Source organism: Herpailurus yagouaroundi, unplaced genomic scaffold, assembly GCF_014898765.1.
Source record: "Herpailurus yagouaroundi ecotype Mexico unplaced genomic scaffold, PumYag 197, whole genome shotgun sequence".
Taxonomy (NCBI): domain Eukaryota; kingdom Metazoa; phylum Chordata; class Mammalia; order Carnivora; family Felidae; genus Herpailurus; species Herpailurus yagouaroundi.
In genome coordinates this window covers 7744254-7770191 of record NW_024412428.1, presented here as the reverse complement: position 1 = coordinate 7770191, position 25938 = coordinate 7744254, and the positions used below count along the sequence as shown (strand labels likewise).

Sequence of the window (25938 nt, the reverse complement as noted above, 5' to 3'; positions counted from 1 at the left end):
AGATGGGTATTGAAGAGGGCATCTTTTGGGATGAGCACTGGGTGTTGTATGGAAACCAATTTGACAATAAATTTCATATATTAAAAAAAAGAATGACAGAAAAAAATATATATGGATATACATACACACACACACACACACACAAAGACGCGCTCATGAAAATACGTAATCAGGGAAATGCAAATTAAAATAACAATGAGATACCACTCAACACTACTGGAATGGCCCAAATCCAGAACACTGCCAATACTAAATACTATCAGGGATGTGGAGCAACGGAAATAGAAATTCTCTCATTCGTTGCTGGTAAGAATGCAAAATAATACAGCCACTTTGGAAGACAGTTCAATGGTTTTTATACAACTAAACATACTTTAACCATACGATCCATCAGTCATGGTCCTCAGTAGTTACCCAAAGGAACTGAAAACTTATATTTACCCAAAAACTTGCTCACAGATATTTATAGCAGCTTTATTCATAACTGCCAAAACCTGGAAGCAACCAAGATGCCCTTCAGTAGGCGAATGGATAAATAAACTGTGGGACATCCACACAATACATTACTATTCAGCTTTAAAACGAATGGACTACCAAGCCATGAAAAAGAGGTGGAGGCCCTCATATGCACCGGGTGAAAGAAGCCAATCTGAAAAGGCTACATACTGAGTAATTCCAACCATATGCCGTTCTGGAAAAAGTAGAACTATTGATACAGTAAAAGGATCAGTGGTGGCCAGACACAGAAGTGGCAGGAGAGAGAAACAGGCAAAGCACAGAGGACTTTTCAGGCAGTGAAAATACTCTAAGATTACACTGATGGATATACATCATTACACATTTGTTCAAACCCATAGAATCTACACCAAGAGTGAACCTTAAGGTTAACAATGGACTTTGGGCGATTATGACGTATCAGGGTAGGTTCATCCTTGATAACAATGTACCCTTCTGGTAGGGGATGCTGATAATAGGAGACGCTATGTGTGTGTGAGGAAAGAGAACATTTGGGAAACATCTGTACCTGTCTCTCAATTTTACTGTAAACCTAAAGCAGTTCTTAAAACCATAAAGCTAAATAAAACTTAAAAACTAAAAAAAAAGTAAAACGAAATAAAAAGTAAATAAATAAATAAAACTAGATAATGTAATCTGCAAATCTACTTAACGCTGCACACAGACCGCAAAAGGGACAAGGGTGTGGGGGGGGGTCTCTCTTCCCCCACGCCCAGACGTGACCTCCCACTGTTGCCCCTGAGTATCTCAGTCCAGAACACTACAGTAGACCGAGTGAAGTTGTGTGTGGCTACCCTTTAAGCAAAATTACAAAAGCTTCATTTCTGTCCCATCCTCTACCCTCAAAGGAATTTTATGGGCCTCCCCAGGGCACCCACTCTGGACACAGCCCACGAGAAAAGAGGTCTCACATAGCCTGCAGGAACATAAAAAACAAGAGATCGTTTTCACAAAGTGCTGCTGCCTTCATGATCAAATGCATGTTCAAACAGTTTAACAAATGCATAATTAGTAAAAGAAAATATTTTATATGGGATTTTTTAACTTTTTTTTAACGTTTATTTGTTTAGAGAAAGAGAGAGAGCACATGTCTGAGCAGGGGAGGGGCAGAGAGAGAGAGGGAGAGAGAATCCCGAGCAGCCCCAAGGCGGGGCTCAACGTGGGGCTGGAAGCAGGGCTCAGACTCAAGAACCACGAGATTATGACCTGAGCCGAAATTAAGAGTCAGATGCTGAACCAGCTGAGCCAGCCAGGCGCCCCAGGAACATAAAAGACAAGAGATCGTTTTCACAGTCAACGTGCTGCTGCCTTCATGACCAAATGCATGTTCAAATGCAAAATCAGTAGAAGAAAATAACTTATATGGGATTTTTTTAACCCTTTAAAACTACACTGCACACACACACACACACACACACACACACACTCACACACACACACTGAACTTCTCCCTCTCTCTCCCACTGTGCAAACTTCCAACTGAATCCAAATGAAGTACTATATTTGAAACGACAGAACATTTAGTACAGGTGTTAATTACAACACAAAATCAGACCTATTTCAGACAATCTGCCACTGCCTGTCCATAGATATCTGGCAGGGAAATGTTTTCCAACAGTTTAGAAATCCTCTGAACGTATGTTGCTCAGAAACTAATATATTTTACAGAAGACCATTTTGATTTCTCTTTTCACAAGCCAGCGAGGACAACGCTCCCAATTACCATCCCCGAACTATGTTTCTCCACTGCCTTCATTCACTTTTTCATCTAGCGGGTACTCACTGAGTGTCTCCCATGTGCCAGACCCCACTCTAGGTGCCGGAACACAGCAGAGAACAAGGCTTCCTCCCCGAGTTTACACTGCAGTCGAGACGGACGAACAAATGACCACGTAACGGAGTGATGATGTCCAGAAGGATAGAGGTCAGAATAAAGAGGGCAGGGGTGCTACAGATGCGTGGGCAGACAGCGCCCTTCCGAGGGCCCCCTGGAGCAAGCCGCACACCACACACAGGGGGCGTCCTGCAAGCAGAGGGGTCACAGGCAAACGGAGACAGGAAGATGGCAGATACGCCTGCGGAACAGCAAGGAAGCCAGCGGTCGGCACGTGAGGAGCGAGGGGGCGAAGCACTGGGGTGATGGGAGCCGGTGGAGAATTGTGAGCAGAGCAGCAATGCTGTCTGAATGAGCTTCCAAAGGCTCCGCCTGGCTGCCGTGTGGAGAAGACGCTTGGAGGGGCAGAGTACGATGTCACCGGCAGTCTGGCTCGTTGGGGAAATAGGGCCCAAGGCCCAACGATGGATCGCAGGCTCTTCTCAGGAGCTCCCTCGCCCCGCACACTTCCCATGGGCTCCTTGCCTGCACAAGCCTCTTGCAAATAAACATTCACTTCTCTACGAGATTCTCTTTCTAGAATGTACAGTTCTAAGAAGGGCCCCAGACCTAAAGGCACGCCATGCCCCTGCTCAGAGCCCTTTTCACCTGTACCACAGCTGCTACTCACTGTACCTCCTCATAGACTCAAAGCGCCTGGAAGGCAAGCACTGTATTATACACATCACGTTTATCTCTGCAACCATGACAGACGCAGAGCACCTGATTACATAATGGTTACTCAAAATATATTTTCCAAATTATTTAATGCACACACGTACACACACACACACACACACACACACACACACACACACACACGTGTGTGTGTTGGGCGTGGGTGGGTGGGTGGGTGAAGGGTGATAATGTTTTTGAAACAAGTAGTCTCATTTCCTTACTTGTAGACCAGAACCAACCCCAGGGCTTCAGGTACATTTGGGCCATCTAAGATGACTTCTATCAATGTCAGTATCCAAATGCATGCGCTCGCACGACGGTATTTAAAAATACAATTCAGAATCTTTCAGAATCACCAGCCCTGCATGTAAATTACACACAAGTGTTGCAGGTTTCTTATTTCTCACAGGTCCACTCCAGATTCATTTCCTCACTTTCCTCTACTCCCAGTACCAACATGAGTAAAGGAGTTTGCTGGAATAGGAATAGACCTTACTGCTAAGACACAGGAAAAAACACAGCACAGAAACAACCCTCAGAGGCACCTCGCAGCTCTCACAGAACAAACAAGCTTCAGGCAAGAATAAGCTCTCATCCTTTTCAGAATATGTTTTAACTTGCAAATAAATGATCATTGCATTTAACAGCGATATTCCTCTCCTCTTTGGCAACTGATACACCCGGCTGCACACAAAAAGGGGAAATTTACATCCAAAACTAAATGAAACCACATTAAACAGGGAACTGAATATTCTGATTACAAAAATCAAGGTAAGTTTTCTCTACCCAGTGGTCTCATATGAATAGAAAACAAGTACTTGTAATAAGGACAGGTTTGATAATGAAATTTTAACACCCAGCAGGAGGTTTAATTTTAATGTATCTGTCTGAGATTTTGCTGTAAAATGAATCAACTAGCTAAAGACCGACCTCAGGGGTGGTTCAGACATCCTTAAGAAATGCTGCACAAAGAATGAAAGTTCTCTGTAGCAAAATTAAACTTCATTTTTACAAGTCTCTTCTCCCTACCACTGCTTCACATTTTAATGTTAAGCATACCCTCTGGGCAATTTATGTTTTTAATATTGCTCTTCTCAACAGAGGTGATCAAACCCACTGCTTTGGGGAATTCTATCCAATATTGCTAAACTCCCAGATACACTTTCTGGGAAGAGGGTCCCTGGTGATCCTGACAGGAGTACTTAGCCCCGTGGGGTTGGCTCTGGCCAATTAGCAGAACGTAGCCTCACTCCCTGAGCTTAGAGCCAAGACCAGGGCACAGCAAGAGCCACACATTCCTCCCATGTTGTACCTGGACCCCAAGGAATTTCCACCTGTATCCAAAAACCGGAATGGCGTCCTGTGCATGGGGGAACCTCTGCCTAATGTTAGGTTAGCATTTACATTTTTGTCTGGAGTTTGAAGACAAGTTAAAAGCACTTCCCATCCCTTCTTTGTCCAGGTAGGGACTGCCAAAACCTTCACGCAGATTTTAAGCCAGAAGGCAGGGTGCTGTGCACAGACTCTGGCCAAAAGGCCCTGCCTGTGGGCATTCATCCAATGGGTCCCTGCTGGACAGAAGGGGGATGCTCTCCTGTTCTTAACGCCCGCTTCGATGACCATAAAAAGATGAATTTCTCTCCAGTTAATTTTCTGTAAACGCCTGAGGTTTCCATAGAATGGAGTCCTCCTGGTGCTCTCCTTACCTCTACCCACCTCCTCGCTCTGGGATTCGCATTCCACGTGCAATGTGCTGACTGCTGTCCTCTTTAAGTCCTGCTCATAAACCATGACTGCACGTCGTTTCCTGAATTTGGTGGAATGGGAAGGATGCAGGCCTCACTTAAAATTTTCTGATGCGGAAACATTTAGAAAAGGTTTCGCAGAGGGTGCAGAACTTGAACGGGGTCTTGGAAACAAATCAAGGATAGAGAGGAGAATGAAAATGGCATTCCGGAGAGAAGAGCATGGGGAGCAAAACCGGGTCGAGGCAGCAGGAGGCATGGTTAGAAAATGAGCAGGGAAATCTGGCTGGAGCAAAGTGTTCATACATGAAAACGAGTGAGACAGAAACTGGGAAGAACTGATCCCGGTGGAACCGGCACAGAAGCATCCCTGAGGCAGCGCAGGGTTTTCTGAGCTTGCTCTCATTCTATCAGTCTGCGTCCCTGGCTGACGGCAGCACGACCGTTAAGCTGAGTTTCTGTTTCCTCTATGGACTCTGTATTATGCCCACTTGTTTTCCTACTAGAGGCTCTGTGTTGAGCTGGCTTTTTGGTACAGCTGTTTGCTTGTGCCATACTCCTCTGTGGCTCTGGACCAAGTGGGCTTTTGTGAACTTCTGCCGTACTTTCTGCCTGTTCAGCTTTCCAAACAAGCTGATATTAGAGACAATGACTGCCCAGCTTCTCCCTTTGGGAGAGCCAGGTGTCTTATTTTACTGACTTAACACTCTCTTTAGATCTTTCAAATGACTTTCGTCAACTTTGGCAGCACATTTTCCATTTAGTTAACCATCAAAGGACAAAAGAAGTATTTGGAAAACAAATAAAATGCTATTATCTCCGGGAATATATGCATTTATGCAGTCACCCAAAATGCATATTAATTGTGCACTATGTTATAGAGTCTGTGCTAGAGACTAGGGATACACGTGTAACATTCTCCAAAATACACTAATCAATAATCAAACAATTTATCTTATTAATTAATAAAAACAAGCTTGTTAAGGCCTTAAATGTCCCATAATAGGAAACATAACATTTCATCCTAAAGCAGCAAAATACACACTCTTCTCAAGTGCACATGGGATATTCTCCAGGATAGATCATGTTAGGTCACAAAACAAATCTTAACAAATTGAAAAGTATTTACATCATATAAAGCATCTTTTCCAACTACAATGGTATGAAACTAGAAATCAATTATAAGAAGAAACCCAGAAAAACCACAAATGCATGGAGATTAAACAACATGTTACAGAACAAACTACTGGGTCATAGAATAAGCCAAAGGAGAAATCAGAAAACACCTAGAGACAAATGAAAACAGAAATAACACATACCAAACTCTGTGGGAAGCAGCAAGAGTGGTTCTAAGAAGGAAGTTCATAGTAATAGAGGCCTACCTCAAGGAACAAGAAAAATCTCAAACAATTTAACTGTATACCTAAAGGAACTATAAAAAAAAAAAAAGAAAAACAAAGCCCAAAGTTAGTAGAAGGAAGAAAATAATAAAGATGAGAGCAGAAATAAATGAAATAGAGACTAAAAGATAATAGAAAAGATCAATGAAACTAAGAACGGGTTCATTGAAAAACGCACAAAATAAGCAAACCTTTAGCTAGATTCAACAAGCAGAAAACAGAGAGGGCTCAAATAAATAAAGTGAGAATGAAAGAGAAGTTATAGTTGATACCACAGAAATATAAAAAAATCATAGGAGACTGCTATGAAAAATTATACATCAACAAACTGGACAACCTAAAAGAAATGGATAAATTCCTAGAAACATACCATCTTCCAAGACTGAATCATGAAGAAATAGACAATCTGAATAGACCAGTTACTGGTAAGGAGACTGAGTAAGTAATCAAAAACCTGCCAACAAACAAAAGTCCAGGGCCAGACGACTTCACTGGTGAATTTTCTCAAACATTCAGAGAAGATGGAAACTCTTGAAGAAAAAAGAAGAGAGAAAGCATCCAAACTCATTTTACAAAGCCAGCATTTCCCTGATATCAAAAACAGACAAAGGGGCGCCTGGGTGGCGCAGTCGGTTAAGCGTCCGACTTCAGCCAGGTCGCGATCTCGCGGTCCGTGAGTTCGAGCCCCGCGTCGGGCTCTGGGCTGATGGCTCAGAGCCTGGAGCCTATTTCCGATTCTGTGTCTCCCTCTCTCTCTGCCCCTCCCCCGTTCATGCTCTGTCTCTCTCTGTCCCAAAAATAAATAAACGTTGAAAAAAAAAAAAAAAAAAAGTTTAAAAAAATAAAAAAAAAAACAGACAAGGACACCACAAAAAAAGAAAATTACAGACCAACATCCCCAATGAACACAGATGCAAAACCTCCCACAAAATATTCGTAAACCAAATTCAATAATACATTTAGAGAATCATACACCATGATCACGTGGGATTTATTCCAGGGATAGAGGGATGGTTCAACATCTGCAAACCAATCAGCGTGATATACCACATTAACAAAATAAAAGACAAAGAAAATAATATGATCATCTCAACAGATGCAGAAAAAGCATTGGACAAAATCCATTCATCTATGAAAAAAACCCTCAACAAACTGGGTATAGACAGAATGTACCTTAACATTATAAAGGCCATGTATGAAAAAGTCCACAGCTAATATACTCAACGGTGAGTAGCTGAAAGCTGAGTAGAGTAAAGCTGAAAGCTTTTCCTCTAAAATCAGAAACAAGACAAGGATGCCCACTCTCCTCACTTTTATTCAACATATTACCAGAAGGCCTGGCCACTGCAAGTAGGAAGAAAAAGAAAGGAAAGGCATCCAAATTGGAAAGGAAGAAATAAGATTATCACTATTTGTAGATATAAAACTATATATAGGATATCCTGAACACTCCACCAAAAAAAACGTTAAAACTAATAAATGAACTCAGTGAAATTGCAAGATACATAGTTAATTTGCAAAAATCTGCTGCATTTTGATATACTAATAATGAACTATCAGAAAAGGAAATAATCCCATTTACAACTGCATCAGAAAAAAATAGGAATAAACTTAACCAAGGATATGAAAGACCTGTACAATAAAAACTATAAGACATTAATGAAAGAAACTGAAGAAGACACAAATAAATGGAAAGATATTCTGTGCTCATGGACTAGAACAATTAGTATTGTTCAAATGTCCATACTACCCAAAGCAATCTATACATTTAATGCAATCCCTTGATAGGGAATTTTGATAAATTCCAATCTCATTTTTCATAAAAAATGAACATATAATTCTAAAATTTCTATGGAACCACAAAAAGACCACAAATAGGCAAAACAATCTTAAGAAAAACAAAGCCAAAGGTGGTATGCTCCCCGATTTCAAATTATACTATAAAGCTATACTAATCAAAACAGTATGGTACTGGCATGAAGACAGACACATAGATCAATGGAAAAGATGAGACAGCCTAGAAATAAACCCATGTATATATGATCATTTAATTTTCAACAAAGGAAAAAAGAATACACAATGGAGAAAAGAATCTCTTCAATGAATGGTATGAGGAAAACTAGACGGCTACATGCAAAAGAAAGACTGGACCGTTATCTTATGCCATATGTACAAATTAACTCAAAGATTTGAATGTAAGATGTGAAACCATAAAACTCTGAAGAAAACATAGGCACTTAACTCCTTGACCTTAGTCATTTTTTGATTACTAAATGTTTGTTGATTACTAAGTAACTGATCTTAGTAATTTTTTTTATTTGATTCCAAAGGCAAGGGGAACAAATGCAGAAATAAACAAATAGGATTGCATCTAATTAAAAGCATCCACATGGTGAAGGAAACCACCAACAAATTAGGAGACAGCCTACTTAATAGAAGACATTTGCAAGTCATATATCAAATAAGGGTTAACATTCAAAATATACAAAGAACTCCTACAACTCAGTAACAAAAAGTAAACAATCCAATTTAAAAATGTACAGAATATCTGAATGGACATTCTTCCCAAAAAAGGCACACAGTCAACAGGCATATGAAAAGATGATCAACACCACTAATCATTAGGGAAATGCAAATCAAAACCAGTCCCATGGTGGGACTGCCCTTCTCAATCAAGTGTGCCTCAGTCCCAGTGTGGTATGCCCCCTCCCCAGAAGCCCAACAAAGGTCCCTGCCCACATCTCCCAGCCAGAGAGTTCTGCAGGGCCTCAGTTCTGGTGGACGTGGTGTCAGGTCTCATTTCATATGCAGACCAGAGCACACCTAGTTAAAACTCACCACATCCAGGCCAGGGACCAAACAGTTCCCCATAGAAGGCAAGGAGAGCCTCTGCAGACAACTAGCCTGAAGGATAGAGCAACCAAAACACAACAGCAGAGCACACACCAGAGACACTCCCTGAAGTGCCAGGCCCTGGGCACTACATGCCCTCTTCTTCGTTAAGCCATTGCTTTCAGGAGCAGAAGATATAACTGGCTTTTGTAACACAGAGAAGGAAGCAGAGACTAATAAAAAATGCCAAGATGGAGGAATTTATCCCAAATGAAAGAACAAAATAAGGCCAAAGCCAGAGATCTAAGCAAAATGGATATAAGTAACATACCTGATGGAGAATTTAAAGAAACAACCCTAAGGATGCTCACTGGGCTTGAGAAAAGAATAGAAGACATCAGGGAGACTCTTACAATAAAGATAGAAGAGTTAAAAAAAAAAATCAGAGATGAAGAAAGAGTACAATAAACAAGACTAGAAACAGGCTTGCTTCAATGAACAGCAGGCTGGAAGAATCAGAAGAACAAATAAGTGATACAGAAGACAAAATAATGGAAAATAAAGAAGCCGAACAAAAGAATTATGCAACACGAGAATAGACTTGGAGAACTCAGTGTCTCCATCAAACATAATAACATTCATATTATAGGAGTCCCAGAAGAAGAAGAGAGAGAAAATGGGGCAAAAAAAAATTTTATTTCCAGAAATAATAGCAGAAAATTTCCCTAATTTGGGGGAGGAAACAGACATCCAGATCCAGGAGGCACAAAGAAAAAAATCTTAAAAGCTGTGAGAGAGAAGAAGTCCTTAACTTACAAGGGAAAACCCATAAGGCTAGCTGGAGATTTCTCAACAGAAACTTTGCAAGCCAGAAAGGACTGGCATGCTATGTTCAAAGTGCTGAATGGGAAAAAATCTGCAGCCAAGAGTACTCTATTCAGAATAGAAGAGATAAAGAGTTTCCCAAACAAAGACTAAAGGAGGTCATGACCACTAAGCCAGAAATATTAAAGGGGACTCCTTGAGTGCAAAGGAGAGACCAAAAGTGACAAAGACAAGAAAGGATCAGAGAAAATCTCCAGAAACAATGACAAAACAAGTAATAAAATGGCAATAAATACCTATCTATCAATAATTACTTTGAAAGTAAGTGGACTAAACATTCCAATCAAAAGACATACAGTGTCAGAGTAGATTAACAAAAACCAGACCTATCTATGTGCTGCTTACAAGAGGCTCATTTTAGACCTAAAGACACCTGCATATTGAAAGTGAGAGGATGGAGAAACATTCATCACACAAACGGATGTCAAAAGAAAGCTGGAACAGTGATACTTATATCAGACAAACTAGACTTTATTCTTCTCATATTGTTTTTATCTTACTTTGGTGTCAGGGTAGCACTGGCCTCATGGAAAGATTTTGAATGAGTTCCACCTATTCTGTTATTTGTAAGATTTTGATAAAGACCGTCATTAATTATATTTTTTTAATGTTTGGTAGAACTCGCCAATGAAACCATGTGGTCTTAGGCTTTTCTGGGCTGGAAGATTTTTTTATTTCTAATATAACTTCCACTGGTCTAAGAATATTTCCTATTTCTTGGAGTCCAGATTCATGATTCAATCATGGTAACTTGTGAGCTTTTAAGAATTAGCTGATTTTTTCCCTAAGTTATCTGATTTGTTTGTTAGTATAGGATTGCTTAAAGTAATCTATTATCACACTATGTATTTCTGTGGTTATCTGTTGTATTCTCTCTTCCATTTCTCATTTTGGTTTTTGAGTCTTCTCTTTTTCTTAATGTAGTTACAGCACTGCCAAAAATTTTTTTTGAAAAGCTGGTCATTTCTTTCCATATCATGTTATTGTTTATTCTGGTCTCTCTCCTATTTACTTCTGATTCTTCTTTTTTATGCCTTCCTCTAGTAAGTTTCAGCTATGTTTGTTCTTTTTCCAATTGCTGTGGTGCAATGTTGTTTATTTGAACGTGTTTCTCTTAATAGAAGCATTTATAGCATTAATTTCACTCTAACATCTGCTTTTGCTGCATCGCATAGGTTTCGTAATATTGTATTTTCTTTTTCTTTTGTTTTGAGACATACTTTGATTTGCTGTTTGATTTCTTATTCGGCCTGTTGCTTGTGCAGTAGTGTGTTGTTTAATGCTTACATGTTAAATATTTACCAAAAAAATGTAAATTGATACAGCTACTATGAATAACAGTATGGAGGTTCCTCAAAAACTTAAAAATAGAACTACCACATGATCCAGCAACTCCACTACTGGGTGTCTATCCAAGGAAAATGAGAATACTAATTCAAAAAGATATATGCTCCCCGATGTTCACCGCAGCATTATTTACTAAAGGCAAGATTTACAGACAACTGAAGTATCCATTGATAGATGAATGGATAAAGAAGAGGAATGAATAAAGAAGCCATAAAAAGAATGGAATCTTGCCATTTGCAACAACATGGTTGGATCCTGAAGCTATTATACTAAGCAAAATAAGTCAGAGGAAGACAAAAACCATATGATTTCACTCATATGTGGAATCTAAGCAACAAAACAAAGCAAAATGAGACTCATAAATACAGTGAACAGACCTGGGGTTGTCAGAGGGGAGGGGAGTGAGGGGTGGACACAAAATGGGTGAAGGGTATCAAGAAATACAAAATTCCAGTTATAAAATAATTAAGTCACAGAGATTCATGTACAGCATGGAGAATACAGTCAATAATTGTGTTAACTTTGTAGGGTGACAGGTAGGGTGACAGCTAGATGTATCAAGGTGATCATTTTGCGATGGATAAAAATATCAAACCACAATGTCGTGCACCTGAAACTCACAAAATATTGTATGTCAATGATGCCTCGATTTTTAAGAGAGCTTGTTAAAAAAATAAAAAAGACACGTAGCAAAGGCCAAAATAAAAGAGGGTCACCATCACCAGTGAAAAATTGCTACGAATCACTTGGCCTGTAATCTAGCCCTCCAACCCCCTTTGGTTCAAAATCATCTTTTTAAATATCTTTATGGGCACACTTGATTTGAGCTCTTATAAAATTCTCTAGTGAATACGAGCAACATAGGTCAGGCATCCAGACCAGAGCTTTGCCAACTCTGACACAACTGATATTTTAGGTCAGAAAATCCTTTGTGGGAGACTGGCCTTTGCCTGGGTTTGACTAGGCCCACTATACGTGGGTTTTTCGCAGCATAGTACTATTAACGTGTTTTCCTCATGATTTCCTCAATAACATTTTCTTTTCTCTGGCTTGTTTTATCATAAGAATACAGTGCACGGCACACATAACACACAAAATATAATCTAACTGTTTATGTTGTCGGTAAAGCTTGTGGTCTACTGCAGGCTATTAGTAGTTAAGTTTGGGGAAATCAAAAGTCACAGATGACTTTTCAGCTGCACCGGGGGATGACAGGCCCCGAATCCCCACAAGTTCAAGGGTCAACGGTATGTATTAGTCTCTTGTCCTGCCAGACTACACACCACTGAGTATAATTTATTTCTTTTGACTCTGACAGCTCTTACGGTAGCCAAAATTATTTTCCGGTACAGCAATTGTTGTCATTCAGTACTATAGATATAAAACACCAATATCAAATCAATACTGACTGATCCCCAGACATACTAACTATGAGTGGCTTAGGAAGGATGGAGCCTCACCTCCATGCTTCCCATGTAACATCGCTTTAAACCACTGTTTACGTACTAGTTTATCCCATCAGGTGGTAATTTCTTGGAAAACACGAAACCAAATTTTATCTGGCAAATATCACAAAGCACACATTTAATACATACTTCCACAGCTGAACTAAAAAAGGAGCAGGCAGCAGGAAATGCAGATCGAAGACAGAGTGTGCAAAGGAACACTCTGCTGAGGAATCTGAGCATTATCCTGCGGGGTTATATAGGGGGCTGTCAAACATACGAGGGCCGAGCCCAGCCAAGGCAGAAGGCCCAGGTAAGTAAATGCCAGTGTGTGTCCAAGGAGAAGGCCTAGACAAACCTTCCCCTCCTGCTCTCCCAAGGCTGAGCGGAGCTGACAGCGGACGCCCAGGTGCAGGAGCTATACGGGGCCTGGCTGGCCTTAGACAGCATCACTCCAAAGTGGCATCAGTCTTCAGGGCAGCTGCCTGGTTTCCTCGGACAGTGCAGGTGGAGGAGTCAGGCCACGTAGGGAGGGCAACGAGGCCTGCCCTGTGAGACCACCCTACCAACTGCTTATCAATTCCCTGGCATTGGCCAGAGCAGTAATGAGACTGAGGACACGGTGCAAATAATAAACAAGGAAGACAGTGACACAATCACAAGAAGTTTTAAAAGTCTCAAGTTATCTTTAATGTCTTCTAGAATCCAACCAAGGCCTGATATCCCACTGAGTCCTTCTCCTGACTCCTTCTCGGAAGTGGGTCCTTTTGCCTTTTCTTTGGGACCAGTCACTATCACTCTTCCCTCTCAGGGCTCCTGTGCCCCCTGTCTCTTCCTTCTGGCAGAAAAAAAAAAAAACCTGTAGATTCCACCCCCATCCCCATTTCTCCAAAAAGGAGAATGAAAATGCCACCAAAAAAACCGCAAATGATACTCACTCTATTTATAGAAACACCAAACCGTTCATGCCTATTTCAATATATTCCCACTTTACAAAGAAAGTTACCCTAGGTGAGTTTCTGGAAGGTTCCTCTTGCCATCCTAAAGACAGCCCAGTGCGATGGCTTGAACAGGATCCAAGACAGACATCAACCCTTCCACACCATTCCCATCTTAAATAATGAGAACCATAATGAATCCGGCCCTCCGTGCTTTGGGCAGACAACATTTTCATTCACCAAATACTTGCTAAGCCCCATTACGTGCAAGGCATTTTGTCAAATAATTCTGAAGTAAATGAGACATGGATCACCCCACCGAAGAGGCATAATGTCCAATATGGAAATAACGTGTGTTTGTAAATAACCCCACTGCAAGGTAGAAGGGCGAATCCCCTGCAAGGCATTGATGGGGTGCTATGGAGCTAGGAGTTTCACAGACTATCATTTCTATTACGTCTGCCTTTTAGGAAGATGATGAGTCCTAATACCCTTTTCCTATTAAAATTCATTGGTTTTGTTAACTATGCATTTTCTTAATAAATGAAAGACTGCTTTGTTTTCTGAATGCATAACAAGAACCGCTTCTATGTGAAGCGGAAGAAGACATGAGTTCTTCTGACAAGGAGTCTATTAAAAATCCACCGTAAGTGGCATATTATTTGCACATTTATAATAGTCTGTGGAGATGAATCTGCCCAGATAATTTAATTTCTTTTAAAGAGAGGGAAAAAAAAGAGAACAGAACTAAAATATTGAAAAGACACATACAGCTTTTGACTTGATGGAGTCAGAAGTGTATCCGTGCGTTTTGGTTGATGTTAAACCTCTCCAGTGACCTGAAATACATCTTAGAACTTACAATTGGCCAAGCGTTTCCGATCTAATTCTTTCGTGCATTGCAGTTATTACAGAGAATCACTATTCCTCTAAATTAAACTCTGAGGAGAAGGATACCCTGGATTGACAGACCTCAAAACTTAGTTTAGATTTCCCCACGGTCTGCTCTCATGTGGCTTCCACATGGAAGAATGTTGGTTCATTAGCAAATGAGCTCAGATTGGCGCAGTTATGTGAATGCCTAAACAGACTCCTCGGCCAAACCACAACTTTTGAGCAGCCCTACTTCCTGTATAGGACCCTTTAATATACCCTATTTTGAGAAAGAAGGGGCGGGGGGACTATATACACTTTTTTAAGAAGTTTAGCAAGTCTAGAAATGTCAGCTTCTCAAGGGAGACTTTTTAAATTTTTTTATTTATTTTTTTAGAGAGAGACAGAGCATAAGTGGGGGAGGTAGAGAGAAAGAAGGAGACACAAAATCCGAAGCAGGCTCCAGGCTCCGAGCTGTCAGCACAGAGCCCGACATGGGGCTTGAACCCACGAACCATGAGATCGCGACCTGAGCCAAAGTCAGACGCTTAACCCACTGAGCCCTCCAGGTGCCCCTCAATTTTAAACGCGGCCTGACTTGGAAGAGAAAGCAATATTTCCTTTGTGCCCAGCACTGTAACATTATTGGGTGCCCTACCTTATCATGTCATTGGATCCTTGTGGAACTACAGGACAAGTGCTATCCCATTTTAAGGGAAGGGAACTGTAATGCAATTCAGGTCACATACTCCAAAATGCCAAGATATGACCCAGAGTGTCACCACCAAATGCCACGCCATCCTTCGTCATGCCTTTCTCATGACCTTTCTGGTTCCGACTGACAAACATAACAAGCTGTCTATACATAAAAAAGCATAAAGAGAAAGCCAACGTATCAGGGACTTGCCTGCAAAGCCAGGACTTGAACTGAGTACGTTCTATGCCACGAATAAAAGATTGCTTCTCCCCAGTTTCTCAAATGAAACGTTAAGTCTTGCCGTGATCTCTCACTATGTCTCTGATGCAGAAAGAATAACAGAAGGCCTACACGCATCTTCTTGGTTTCCTCCAATTGAGATGGGAAAAAAAGGCATCCCACTCCCCAGAGCCACCAGCTTCCAGTCGGCCTCCCTCATCCTACAAACGTCCACGGGGCACCCAGCAAGTGTCAGGCATTCAGTGGCCACGGTGTCAGGAAACCGCAGTGAATGAACAAATGACAGCCCCCATGGAGCTTACTGTCCAATGATGAGCTGGCCCTACAGGAACAAGATGAGAAGATGCTGCGGACCCCCGTGTCCCCCCGACCCGCAGGCCGAGGCTGCTCCGCAACCTGCACAGGTGAACAACCACTTCTGGGAAGGTCATCCTGCCCATCCTGGCATCGAAGCGGAGTATCCTCACCCTAAGAGCACATCAAACACACAGACGCACGCACACACATGTGTGCACACAGCATTTTCAAAGGTCAGGATGGCAAGTACAATGAATAATGACTATAAAAATATGATGAAAAGCTAAATACAAAATCCTTTTCAGGCAAAAGCAAATCTTAAAAAGTCGTATTTTATGGGGCGCCTGGGTGGCGCAGTCGGTTAAGCGTCCGACTTCAGCCAGGTCACGATCTCGCGGTCCGTGAGTTCGAGCCCCGCGTCAGGCTCTGGGCTGATGGCTCAGAGCCTGGAGCCTGTTTCCGATTCTGTGTCTCCCTCTCTCTCTGCCCCTACCCCATTCATGCTCTGTCTCTCTCTGTCCCAAAAATGAATAAACGTTGGAAAAAAAAATTTTTTTAAAAAGTCGTATTTTAAAAGCCATTTAACTCATTCTCCTATAGTTGGAACCAAACTCAACCTTCAAAAGAAGAACATGAAATGGATCTCCAACTGATCTCTCCTCACGAGGTTCCCAGGCTGCTGCCCCAGGAAGTCCCGCCAAATGGCTATGTCAGCTCGGGTTCTCAGTGCTTCCAAGAGGAAAGGGGCGGGCGGAGTCTACATTATTCTAAGATGTCCTCAAAGTGACTCATAAAACATCTGAATAACCCATCCATTTTTAATTCTTCTGTGATTTCTGTGCTAACTTGAACTACAGTGAACTCATCTGACTTAACATGAGACTCGCAGGAGCCCTTCCAGGATTCCCGTCGTAGTTCATCATTAACTGGACGCGTGTACAAGTATCACACGGCTGCCGGCTATCTGCCTTGAATAGCGGGAGTGAAGCCATCGCGTGTGCTGCTGGCATGCTTACCCATTTAATTACCAAAGACGACACGGTGCCAGTGCGATCCAGGCCCCTGTGTGTGTGCCCCGACGACCTAGTTGAATAAAATCTGACCTCGCCTCAGACAGAACACGGGTCTCTTTCCTAGCTACGGAGGCCAGATAATAGCATGTATCTAACAGTATGAGACAGCAGTGCATGGAAAATTGTACAGTCTTGGACACATGGAGAAACAGACAACAAAGAAACCTACGTGGTATCCATCATCTTAACGGGATCAGCCATGTGACACTTATTCGCTCTGCCTCCCCTCCCCCAACAACCAATTTCTTAAAATCCTGGGCTCTGCATCTATGGATTTAAATATTAAAATGTGTTTGGGCTCTTCTCCTGGGTTTTCTAAGGAAAAGGCAGATATGGAAGAATATTAACCTCACCTTCCCTGAAATAATGGGACTGTGAGACCCTAGAGTTTCTAATCTATTCCTCAAGATAATGCTAAAGCAGAAAACAAGACACACACACACTGATGAGTTTCTTCCAATCCTCAAAAATCTGAGAATATTTCGGTCCTATTTGACATTTAGATATTTTCAAATCACAGGACCTTCTTTAGTGGTAAAAAAAAAAAAAAAAAAAAAAAAAAAAACATATTCTTCAAAAATCTCTAAGGTCTCTGGGAAACAAATTGTAACCGACAATTCCCTCACATCTCATTATGTGGTGCAAATTTATTTTTAGGATTCCTCTGGCCTTATTCAGCAGGTGCCCTCTAATGATAGAATTATTTGCTCAATTTTAAAGCAATTCCGTGTGTGAAGCTATCAGGCTTCATATTATGAGGACTGAGCCAGGCTGGTCTGAAATGCATAGAGTTTGAGAAATGAAAAACACTTTCAGGAGTCTACAAGATTTCATCCAGTGTCCAAAGGGGCAGCAGACCTAGTGGGTAAGGGCAAGGCTGGCTACGAGCCCCAGCTGCAAACCGAGGGCCATGGCACCATCTACCTCGCAGGGTGTTTAAGGAACAAAGGAGACAAAGGAGTGTGGTCAGCTCAGCACAGCACTGGAGTAAGTGAGCACTTGCTCTGAGTCAGATATTATTGGCATTTAAACACTGTAAAGTGATTCCATTCCACTGAGCATGCATTAATACAGGGTGCTATATGCCTAATCAAACAACCTCTAGCGTATGATACCCCGCTAAGACTCCTTTTTAAAAGCTACTCTTTCTACATCTCTCTTACGTCAGAGTGTGTATGTACATCTTTATATAATCAACATAAAGGGTCTCTTATTAAAAATAATCAAGATGATTATTTGGACCACATAGCGATAAAATGTTTTAATCCAAAAGTACGAAGATTAATGACAATGAGAATGCTAGACTGTTGTTATGTACCTTATTCTGTGCCATTTTAACATTTGTTAAGCTAGTGTTTTCACAAAGACTTCCTCAGCATTTTCTAACTGCAAATATCCTTCTTCCTACTGAAAGGTAAGGAAAATGGAACACGAACTTATCAGCTCAGTATCACAGGTGCCAAATATCAGACCCCAGAACATCTTCCTATTGTTGCTCTTTCCTTGGTATTCCGACAGCAGAGAAAAAAAATCAGACTTAATATCCACAAAGCAAAACAACATCTAAGCAATTATCCAAGGGTGGGAGGGAATTGATTTATATAAGCCTCCCTTATCCGCTTTCCCATTTCCTTCTGCACCCTCCACTCATTAAAAACAAATACATCCACAAAACACCTTTCTTTAAAACATAGATCACGTAGCGGCGCCTGGGTGGCTCAGTCGGTTGAGCGTCCAACTTTGGCTCAGGTCATGATCTCATGCCTCGTGAGTTCGAGCCCTGCGTCGGCCTCTGTGCTGACAGCTCGGAGCCTGGAGCCTGCTTCTGATTCTGTGTCTCCCTCTCTCTCTGCCCCTAACCCACTCGCATTCTGTCTCTGTCTCTCTCAAACATAAATAAACATTTAAAAAATATTTTAAAACATAGATCATGTATATGTGGCAGGGGTGGGGGAGAGAGGTTTCACATGTAAACAACACCAGGGCCTCTCCCCTAAATCACCTAAATGGTTCTCTGAATTGACCATGTGTTCCTCTGCTTCGGTACCCAGAGTATCAACCCCACCACACACACACACACACACACACACACACACACACACACACACACAATTAATGAGGGCCATGAGCTGGGGTATGGGAGATAAACATCAACATTCACTGGAATTAGAACTACTCTCTAAGGTCTCTTTATTGTCATTCTTAATGTAAGGTGGTGTCCTTTGGGGGAGGAAGGGACGGATAAGTGATACAATAAGAAAACTAACTTGGCATTCCACAAAGAGGAGCTCCTTGAATTTCCCTCTAATCAATTCTGTCATCAGCATTAAGGATGCCGAAGCTTCTTCTTAGGCCATATGTTTTGTTTCCATGGCCTGGCATCCTTTCCTTCCATGTCCTCCCTCACAGGAGTCATCGACATTATGGCGGCTGTCACCACCACCCTGACCACTCCTGCAACCACTGCCATCTATCAGCACTGCATTAAGTTTTTTTCCTGGATCTGTTCTTTAACACATCAGTCATCAGCCACATTCTCCACCTGCTGTCCTAAAATACTGCTGCATCCTCCTTACCCTGTATTTATCAATCGTTGTCTACCCATTAACATCAACTTCACAGCTTTTTGTCTCATCAGAAGATTAATTTAAAAACTGGTTAGGCAGAAAAAATAATAATAAAAAAATTGTTAAGCAGGGAAGAGCCATCCATCCATTTTGAACACCCTCAGCATTTTTTTAAAGTTTATTTACTTATTTGGAGGGTGGGGGAGGAGGGCAGAGAGAAGGCAAGAGAGAATCCCAAGCAGGCTCCACACTGTCAGTACAGAGCCTGATGTGGGGCTCAAACCCAAGAAACCATGAGATCATGACCTGAGTCAAAATCAAGAATTGGCTGCCCAACTGACTGAGCCACCCAGGTGCTCCATGAACACCCTCAACATTTTGAAAGTAGCTCCCTTTTACTGGGACAAAACACTCAAGTTTAAATAGTCTTTCAGAATAAGCCCATCACAGAGGTGGTGATCTACAGAATAAAGCCCGCTTGAGTAAGGCTGGCACTCTGAAAATATACACTCTATATCACTAAGTCTCAGGAACTCACGCATAAATTTGATTTAAAACATAAAAGTTGAGGTTTTCCTTTCCTAGTTTTACCCCTAGAAAGCTCAGGCTACCCCTTCTGGCCTCCAAACCTATAGAAGCTACTGTCTTTCTAACAAGTTTCTTTCATGCTACCCAAGTGTCCAGTGAAAGCCATACCCCACACTGTTGTTTCTATCCTCTGGCCCAATGGCCAGAATTAATAAAAAGTTTCCCTTCCTTAGAGTCTACCCTGAATTAAACCCCAACAAAGCAAAGCCAGCCTGGCATCTGTTCAAGGTGTGTACTATGCAAGTTCACCACGTTTAAGAGGCCACCGATCACATCATTAGCATCTCTACGATTTCAAAAACTGTGCATCTTTGTTGCAACACCGATGGTTTAAAGATGGGTAATTTGATTATTTATATTGCAATTTTCCAGCATATGGCAAGAAAGTGTCTTGTTGTAAAAATCAGTATAGTTCAACAATTTTCCGTCACATGGAAGTAAAATGTCTGTGGAAGAGGTGCCATTGTCTAATTTGCACAAAATGCCATATGGGCCAGCAGCAGCCCTCGGAATAGCTCCTCTCAAACATTTTAAACTTTCTGTGGTCTTGGCTGTTCACTAAAGCATCTGCTCTTGGTTTCATAAACTCTGTTTGCACTGCATTAACTTTCTCCCCCTCCCCCAATCTGGGCTTTCTCTCTCAATAACCTCAGCGGTCAAGCTCCCCTCAAAGCAAGCCCCTAAGTACCAACTGTATCCCCTTGTCCTACTTCTGTCAACTGATACTACTAAACACATGTTAACAATAACACGATAACCTTTTGTGCTAGATTAATTACCGCTAGGAAAAAGATATCCGTTGTAAGCACGTGCCACAAATTTAATAACGTTAACAAAACATGTTGCTTGAACTTGAGTTTCATCAATGTCTGAATAGATTCCTCACATTTTAAAAAAAAAGCAAAATTGGGGCGCCTGGGTGGCGCAGTCGGTTAAGCGTCCGACTTCAGCCAGGTCACGATCTCGCGGTCCGTGAGTTCGAGCCCCGCGTCGGGCTCTGGGCTGATGGCTCAGAGCCTGGAGCCTGTTTCCGATTCTGTGTCTCCCTCTCTCTCTGCCCCTCCCCCGTTCATGCTCTCTCTCTGTCCCAAAAATAAACAAACGTTGGAAAAAAAAAAATTAGAAAAAAAAAAAAAAGCAAAATTAAGCTTTCATACCAGAATTCATTTTAATTGACTTTTGTCATTAATAATATCCACCACAAACTTATCACTGTTTACTTTGAGTGCCAGGAACCCAAGCTGAATGAAATACTAAATCAAGTAGAGAGCCACAGAAACTCACCTTGACCTCCAGAAAACGAGTTTTACTGCCATTGGTGACAATCTGCCTTAGTTGACAGTCCAGGTGTGGAAACCTTAAAAAAGCAAAAGAGAGGTGAACACTTAGAAGGAAGGACACAGAAATAGAAAAGCATAACCAGTTACTTCGTTATAATACTTCTTCTCCCTGAAAAATAAAGTTAGTTCAGGAGGGCTTGAATCCATGCAGTAATTGTACTACTAACAAAACTCTTCATAAGTGGAGCTGTTTCATGAACTTAACCATTTTTCCATTGGCTGGGTCTGGGATTTTAGAGATACTTAATCTTATTTTCAGATTAATCCTCAGTGAATTACATTACTTCAATTTTCCTTCTATCTTAACCCCTCAAGTAGTTAATGATCTAAAAACTGATTCTTAAATACACCATGTAAATGAAGTATCTTACAGACTTAAGACTTGGCTTTTGTCAGGGGAAGAATACCTCTGATACATGAATAATTATGTCTGTTTGGTAGTTCCTAATTTTCTTAAGTGGCACCAAATTTATACCTTGTTATTCTTACTTTGTTCTTATTCAGAAAAAAATACAGAACTAGAGAACTATGAATCCCACAATATTAACAGTATTAATTAAATCTAGTAAAACTGTATTTTTTAAAAAAAAAAACAGCAAAAATTACTTTCCTCTCTAAATTATCCAGCAAGATTAGTTTTAGGTGGTAGAAAAAATACAGATTTTCCTCCCAGATGCTACTTCAGTGGATGCCACAGAATGCCTGCTATTATAAGCTTCAGCCGTAGAAAGCTGGTGACGTCCAACCACCGTTTACCTCAAAAATGACAACGTCATCATTTTTCTCAGTCAAAAAAAAAAGGACTGGAAAACAACTAAATCTTCAAAACTACCTTTTGCTCGGCACACATCATTTTCCTAAGCAGCGTCCATGGTTTGGGTATTAACTGTTTCCACTCCCGCTTAACACCTTCCTCGCACCAGAGAGGTAACAAGTGAATTGCCTCCAGCATTTGGAAGGGCCTGAGCGAACCTCCTCGATTCTTTCTTCCCACCCAGTCTATTTACTTACTGCCAACTCCCTCTCAGCTTCCTCCTTGCAACATCAAGAGTCTTTTCCAAGAGTGTGTGGAAGAGAGGACAGCTGAGGGCTAGAAGGCAAAGGGAGACAGTAAGAACGCAGATCTCTAAGAAGGGCAGGCCAAAGGGCAAGTCAGAGTAAGTGAGGAACAAGGTGGGGAGGAAAGCAGAGGGCTGCCCACTCACTGATCCAGCCCTGACATGGCAGCAAGCATCACACGAGACTGAGAAAATTAAACAGGTCCACGTCGGGATGGAATGAAGGAGACGTTCACTCGTCTGATATATTCAGCAACCCATCTATCTCAGGAGCTGCCACAACCACCACTCCCACCACTGCTACGAACACCAGCACACCATCACCACAAGCGACCCCCGACACTAGGGACGTAATGTAGGGCACGCACAACACCATTGGAACTAAAACCCAACAGAAGAGAGGCCACGTGGATACCCCCGATACAAAAAGTTTCCCGTTCATACGATGTATTTTCTTCTGAGATGGAGCAGAAATGGTTTGACTGATTTTCCCTCCTACGGGGAGACCTGTTAATGAGCAGCCTACCATAAACTGCTTTGTTTTGTTTTGTTGCATGAACAAGCAGCCGGTTGCAAAATAAACTTTTTAACCTCTTCTTAGTACCGTTTATCTATTTCACATTCCCTTGCTTTTGAAAATTAATTATCTGAAGAAAAGGTGTAAGGTCAAGATCAGCATTCTTGGGGCACCTGGGTGGCTGAGTTGATTAAGCGTCTGACTCTTGATTTCGGGCTGAGTTGATTAAGTGTCTGACTTGATTTCGGCTCACATCATGATCTCAGGGTCATGAGCTCAAGCCCCACATTGGGCTCTGCACTGACAGCACGGAGCCTGCTTGGGATTCTCTCTTTCCTTCTCTCTCGGCCAATCTCTCTCTCTCAAAATAAATAAATAAACAAACATTTTTTAAAAATCAGCATTCTTACTACAGAGTCCCAGATGACATGCCAGGTGGAGCCTATTGTTTTGTTCATATCCAATCAGAATTTCAAAACACACAAGACCAGGAGAGAAAATGCATGGAGAGTCTATCCTACATTCAGAGGCACTGTTCGCTGTTCTAGCACTGACTTTCCCTTTGAAACAAGAGATATGCAATCTACTGTGGACCACTATAATGTTGAAGGCAAATGTGTTAATGATGGCAATAGCCAAATGACAGCACCAACAATAACAGAGGAAGGAAATCATTATTATTATAATAGGTATGGGCTACAGATAAAGAGCTACTGCAAATCTCACAGCCTGGAATTAATAAACCAGTTGGAACGGCACTGCCCATTATGAAAGATGGTTAGAAAACAACATTACGTTAATAAAGCGATCGAGCAAGAGTGTGAACGTAGGTAAGGAGAGCTAGCTAAGGTCTGTGGAGACTATACATACATGTGTGGAAGCTGCCCAGTAATAACTAAGCAAAGCCACTCTGTGAAGTCAGAGGCTGCCTAAGAACCAACTGGTCAACCTCACACAGAGGAGCCTAGGCCACTGGCCATGATCACTGAGATCAGAGAAGGTCTGCAGAACATCACCAGGCAGCAAAACTGGGAAGCTGACACAAAAGGCAAGGGGAGCAGGTGTTACCTAAGGCCATAGAGTCCTATGTAAAAGGACTCTGTATACAACTCAAAACCAAAAAATAAACAAAGAATCCAATTTAAAAACGGGCAGAGGACATGAATACAAGACGTTTTTCTAAAGACACACGCAGATGGCCAACAGACACATAAAAAGATGCTTAACAACACTTATCATCAGGGAAATGCAAATCAAAGCCAGGATGAGATATCACCCCACACCTCTCAGAATGGCTAAAACAAAAAACACAAGAGACAACAAGTGTTGGCAAAGAAGCAGAGAAAAGGGAACTCGTGCACTGTTGGTGGGAATGCAAACTGGTACAGCCACTGTGGAAAACAGCATCGAGGTTCCCCAAAAAATTAAAAAAAGAATTACCATATGATCTAGTAACTCTACTACTGGGTATTTACCCGAAGAAAATGGGAACACTAATTTGAAAAGATATATGCATTTCTATGTTTACTGCAGCAGTATTTACAATAGCCAAGATATTGAAGCAACCCAGGGTCCATCGATAGATAAATGAGTAAAGAAAATGTGATAAGTATCTATATATGTATACACACACACACACACATACACACACACACAGGAATATTACTCAGCCATAAAAAAGGAATAAAATATTTCCATTTGCAACAACATGGAAGGAACTCCAGGGTATAATGCTAAGTGAAACGAGTCAATCAGAGAAAGAAATACCACGTGATTTCACTCATATGTGGAATTTAAGAAACAAAAAACAATGAATAAAAGAAAAAAGAGACAGAAAAAGACTCTTAAATACAGAGAACTTACTGGTGGTTGCCAGAGGGGAGGTTATTGAGGGGACAGTGCAATGGGTGAAACCTCTGAAAGGGATTAAGAGTACATTCATTTTGGGACACCTGGGTGGCTCAGTCAGTTAAGCGCCCAACTCTTGATTTCAGCTCAGGCCATGATGTCATCATGGTCATGAGATGCAGCCCCATGTTGCGTTCCACATCTGGTGTGGAGCCTACTTAAAATTCTCTCCCCCTCTCCCTGCTCATGCTCTCTTGGATGCTCTCTCTCTCTCCAAAAAAATTTTTAAAAAGAGTACATTCCTCTTGATGAGCACTGAGAAATGTATAGAATTGTTGAATCATTATATTGTACACCTGAAACTAATATAACACTGTATGCTAATTATACTAGAATAAAAACTTTTAAAAAGAGAGTGAATGCTAAACTTAGTTAGAATGGTAGGTAAAAATAATAGAGAAATATTTTTTGAATTCATATAAAAGGACAAAATGAACACAAAAGTTGCAAACAACCATACCCTCCCCACACAAAATGATTCGTTTTTAGAGTGAGCAAAGAACACAAAACCCTGGAGCACAGTTTTCAAATTAAGAAAGTACATCGATTTGATCTTGACTTTTGAGGTACAGACAGTATTTTTAAACAATAGGACATAAAGTTGAGGAGCTGGTGTACATATCTATTATCAGACAGATGCTTATAAATTTGGCTTGAGTCAGAACAGTTCTTGGAAAAACCAACTGTGTTCAACTCATAACTGATATAACCAAGTATTTATTGCAGTTTAGCACACAATGGAATACTACACGGCAATGAGAACGTTTGATCAAAACCACATCCAAAACTATGGAGGAACACATGAAATAACCATTAACTAAGATATACCATATTCAAAGCACAAAAACAATCACAACAAACTGGCTGGGAAAGTAAACCCTGCACACTAGTGTGCAAAACAGGAACAGGTGGTTACACAATAATCACTGAGGGAATTTTTTACACAGAAATTCCTGGACAGCACCCAGAGACTTACTCTCGAATTTCAAGAGTTTATTTTCTTGGAAAGCTTTCCCTGGGTACACTGGAGCACAGCCACTTCATGTGCTGGGGCAACAGATGGAAACTACCAGAGAGGCAGTCTCTCAATTCAAGAGTCTGGGCTGGACCATCAGACATGT

At 41.3% G+C, this 25938-nt stretch overlaps 1 protein-coding gene across 2 annotated transcripts in view; it reads right to left on the bottom strand.

The window, feature by feature from the left end:
* MTUS2 (microtubule associated scaffold protein 2) overlaps positions 1 to 21351 on the bottom strand; it is a 546859-nt gene extending 525508 nt beyond the window's left edge. For both annotated transcript variants that reach the window (XM_040448119.1, XM_040448120.1), the window contains exon 1: positions 21279 to 21351. The gene's annotated coding sequence lies outside the window, so the exon portion shown is untranslated. The remainder of the gene's footprint in view (positions 1 to 21278) is intronic.
* Between the last annotated feature and the right edge of the window lie 4587 nt (positions 21352 to 25938).